We start from the raw sequence: 4,652 nt of genomic DNA, 5'->3' as shown, positions 1-4,652 counted from the left end.
ATCGAACCCGTGTGCAATCAAACATGCTCTCCTCGAGGGCAAAACTCATGCCTCTCGACTGCAGTATTTTGGCTTTGCAATCTGTGTTCATTGTTTTAGGGTGGCAAGCCACGCTTAGGGGGACTGAACTGCTCCAATGACTGTAAAGGCTTGGATAATCATGGCTGCACTGCGATGCTGAGAACCTCTAATTTGCAAATGCACCACAGACATACCAAGGATGCTAACACCAGGAGGCCTATCAGGGCTCCCAAACCCGCCCCCTCCTTGAGATGAATCATAGCAGCGGAGATCCATGAAGATAACCCCTCCGCCAATCCGGCATCCACTCGGGTCGAGTTCACCATGACGATGGCAACCCTGAGCTGTTCCATCAGGCTGTCGAACTCCCCAGTTCAATTACCTAAAAGATAACTAAACAACTGTTTAGACAAATTTGCAGCGTTTTTTGAATAGGTTTTTTCCTGGGCCTGAACTCTGGGCCTGGGCGCTGTCCCTCAGCTCTTCAGCTCAAGGCTAGCGCTCTTACCACTTGAGCTACAGCGCCACTTCTGGCTTTTTTCTCTTCTTGCTTATGTGGTGCTGAGGAATCAAACCCAGGGCCTCATGCATGCAAGGCAAGCGCTCTACCACTGAGTCACCTTCCTAGCCCTTCTCCTTAAGATGATTGGGTCATAGCATTAGGAGCATCCTCAGGCACAGGCACCCAACGAGGCATTCGGGTAACTAAAGCATATTTAAACTTTGAGGCATTCCAGCATTGGGTTAATGCACAAGGTAAGTTCTTCCATACTCACAATGAACAAAAATGGGGGATACATGCACAGAGGTAGGCCTGTGAGTAATAGAAGATTTAGGTTTAACACTTTGGCCACCGCAACCCGTAGCAGTTGCCACAACACCAGTCACGGCACCAGAACCCGAAGAGGCTGTAATCAAGGAAACAGTTATGCATCATGTCGTATGGGCATCGGTCTCGGGAACACAGACAGGGTTCCCCATCACGGTACTGGTCTTCCCGGTTGCACCATCGCAAGGATGAGCAGGAGGACCATCACCCCCCGCATCTCGTGCCTCTTCACACTGGGCTTTTCTAGTGAGGCGTTCAGGCACCCACACTGGATCTTGTTGGTCCTGAGGAAAAACACAAACAGAGCCTCGTGCCCATGTCAGTACGGGATCGGGCCCACACCAGAGCCCTGTCAAGACATCCTTCCATTTTACCATCCCTTTTGCTGGGCCATAAGGTTCATTATGTCTATCTGCTGCGGATTGACTCTGAGCATCCAAATTTAAAAAATTAATAGTAAATAAAGCAAGAGAAAGTCTTTCCTTTGGGGTACGGCCATGGCCAATTCCCCCCTTTTGTTTTTGTAGGCACTCTTTTATCGTGCGGTGAGCACGTTCCACAATGCCTTGGCCTTGGGGATTGTAGGGCAAACCATGTATAAGTTGCACCTCCATTTGATGACAAAAGGAGGCAAACTGTTGTCCTGTGTACGCAGGTCCATTGTCAGTCTTAAGTTGATAAGGTTTTCCCCAGGCTGCCCAGGCCTCCAAACAATGGGCAATAACATTGCGTGCCTTTTCTCCAGCCGAGGGCGTGGCATGTATAACACCTGAACAGGTGTCCACAGACACATGTACATATTTTTGGTGTCCAAACTCAGAGATGTGAGTCACATCCATCTGCCAAACTTTTAGCGGGAGCAAACCCCGGGGATTAACCCCAACACTAGGTGGATGCTGATAAATTACACATCGAGGACAGTCTAATATCACCTGTCTCGCATCGGCTCGAGAAATTTGAAATTTTTGTTGTGGTGCTTTTGCATTAACATGAAATGTTTTATGAAAGGTTTTGGCTCTGTCTAAGACAGAGCTAATAAATACCCATTCTTGTCTGGTCCATTGATCCACTACATCATTTCCTTTGCCCAGGGGTCCTGGCAGGCCCGTAGGAGCCCGAATATGCAAGGGATAAAAGCATGATTTTCTCTGCCAAATCAACTGTTGTAATTGTTGAAACAATGGACCAACCGGACTGGAACTCTTAATAGGTCCAGCAACCTCTAAAACCTTGAGAGCATTAATAACATAAGCAGAATCAGATATTAAATTAAAAGAAAACGGGCATGCTTCAAAAACTTTTATAACAATTTTTAACTCTACCATCTGAGGAGCACCGGGCTGAAACTGGTGTTGTACCGGTCGTTGTGCCTCAACCATGTATACACCACATCCCGTTTTTGAGCCATCAGTAAATACATTAGGGCACTTACAATAGGTTGAGAAGTCGTTACCTTAGGAAAGATAATTGGGTGTTCCTTGAAAAACCCCAAAAGGGGATGTTTTGGAAAGTGGTTGTCTATTTGTCCAGTAAAGCTACATTGTAAAATAGCCCAATCATCTATAGTAGCACACAAAGTTTGAACTTGATGGCTGGTGTAAGGAACTATAATGATAGACGGGGCAATTCCAAAATACTGTAAGCATTGTTGAATTCCAGAGAGTGCAACACCAGCCACAGCAGTAGGGTAATATTCAATGGACTTGGCCGGTGATATTTTCGGGTGAATCCAAAACAACGGGCCTTCTTGCCACAACAACCCAGTAGGTTGAGACAAGGTAGGGAGTATACACAGGGTAATACTCTTGTCTTCCTGTATTCTCTGTAAGCAGGCATTTTGTAATCTCTCTTCTATCTTATGTAAAGTCTCTCTTGCCTCTTTGGTTAACTGTCTAGGAGAATCCAAAGCAGAGTCTCCTTGTAATATAGCATAAAGGGGTCTCAACTCATAATTTGGTAGCTTTAAATAGCTTCTAACCCAATTAATATCTCCTAACAATTTTTGAAAATCATTTAAGGTTTTTAGATTATCTTTTCTCAACTCTACCTTTTGTGGAGTAACACAATTTTTACATATTTTCGCTCCTAAGTAATCTATAACCTGGTCCTGCTGTACCTTTTCAGGAGCTATAAATAGTCCTCTGTGCTTTAGCATCTCAATCAAATCCACATACGCCTTTTCCAGCATATGTTTACTCTTTGCTGTTAGTAAAATATCATCCATATAATGAATGCATCTTAATTTGGGATATTTTTGTCTAAGAGGGGCAAGAGTTTCATCCACATGAAGTTGGCACATAGTAGGACTATTGGCCATCCCCTGAGGCAAAACTACCCACTCATATCTTTTATCTGGCTCCTCATGATTGCAGGAGGGAATAGTAAAAGCAAACCTCACACTGTCTTGATCATGTAGGGGAATGGAAAAAAAACAATCCTTTATATCAATCACAATAATGGGCCAAAAGGCCGGCAGAGAAGAAAGCAAAGGTAGGCCTCGTTGTACGGGGCCCATAATTTGCATCTGGTTATTGATGGCTCGTAAATCGTGTAACAAACGCCATTTTCCAGACTTCTTTTTAATAACAAAAATGGGTGTATTCCACGGGGATACTGATGGTTTACTGTGTCCTTGGGTTAACTGTTCCTGTACTAATGTCCTGGCAGCAGTTAATTTTTCAGAGGAAAGTGGCCACTGAGGCACCCACACCGGCTCCTCTGTTTTCCAGGATATGGGGATCCCTCCCCCAGTGGCCCCTAGGAAAAACCCAAGCCCTGCCTGTGGTTTCTCTGGTACACTTTAATAGGCTCCTTGTTCCCTCGTAGAAATTTACCTAGTCCAAAACTGGGGTGATAACCCATACGCACCATCATGTACTGTGATGCAGGCAAATAGTCATTACTTAATTTAAATCCCATTTCTTTCATAAGGTCTCTGCCCCATAAGGAAACCGGGAGCTCTAACACATAAGGCTGTATTATACCAGAATGTCCTTCTTCATCACTCCAGTGCAGCTGTCTTGCACTCATGTCAGGGGCCTTAGCATATCCCAGACCTTGTAAGGTTTGGGAGGACGCTTGTACAGGCCATCCTGATGGCCAATCTTTTCTGGCAATAATGCTCCTGTCTGCCCCAGTATCCAAAAGGCCCAAAACTTTCTTATTATCAACATTGAGTTCAAGAACTGGTCTTTGGTCCAAATCAAGAGACAGGAATGTTAAGTCTGTTCCCGTGGATCCAAAACCCCATTTTCCTCTTAGCTTGGGCTGAGCCGCAAAATGGTCATGTAAACTGGGTAAAATCAAAAGCTGAGCAATTCTATCTCCTGGGGAGATGGCTAAAATTCCTTTAGGAGATTCAACCATAATCTTTACAATTCCAGTATAGTCTGGGTCAATCACACCAGGATGCACCTTAAGGCCCCGCAGAATTGTGGATGACCTCCCGATCAACAATCCCACCGTGCCAGGCTCAAGGGGTCCTTGGAAGTCTGTGTCAACTAACTGGACCCCCATTCAGGGAGTTAATACGAGTCTGGTGGTGGCACGGAGGTCCAGTCCTGTTGAGCCCGCAGTGGCTCTCCGCGGTCCTTGGGGTGCCGGAGGGTCGGCCACTGTTCTGGGTAGTAGCTCCTGTCCTGGTTCTCGACTGCCCCATATATTTGCGGGCCCTGAGGGCGGGTGCCCTGCTGCCCGTTTTTTGAATGGGCCTGCGTTAAGGTTCGACCGTTGATGTCTTTCACAGATCGGCATTCAACTGCCCAGTGCTTCCCCCTTTTACATCTAGGGCACAGCGCAGGCT

The sequence above is a fragment of the Dipodomys merriami genome, unplaced genomic scaffold (genome assembly GCF_024711535.1).
Source record: "Dipodomys merriami isolate MVZ:Mamm:240054 unplaced genomic scaffold, mDipMer1.0.p SCAF_286, whole genome shotgun sequence".
NCBI lineage: Eukaryota > Metazoa > Chordata > Mammalia > Rodentia > Heteromyidae > Dipodomys > Dipodomys merriami.
This window is presented reverse-complemented; position numbering follows the sequence as displayed.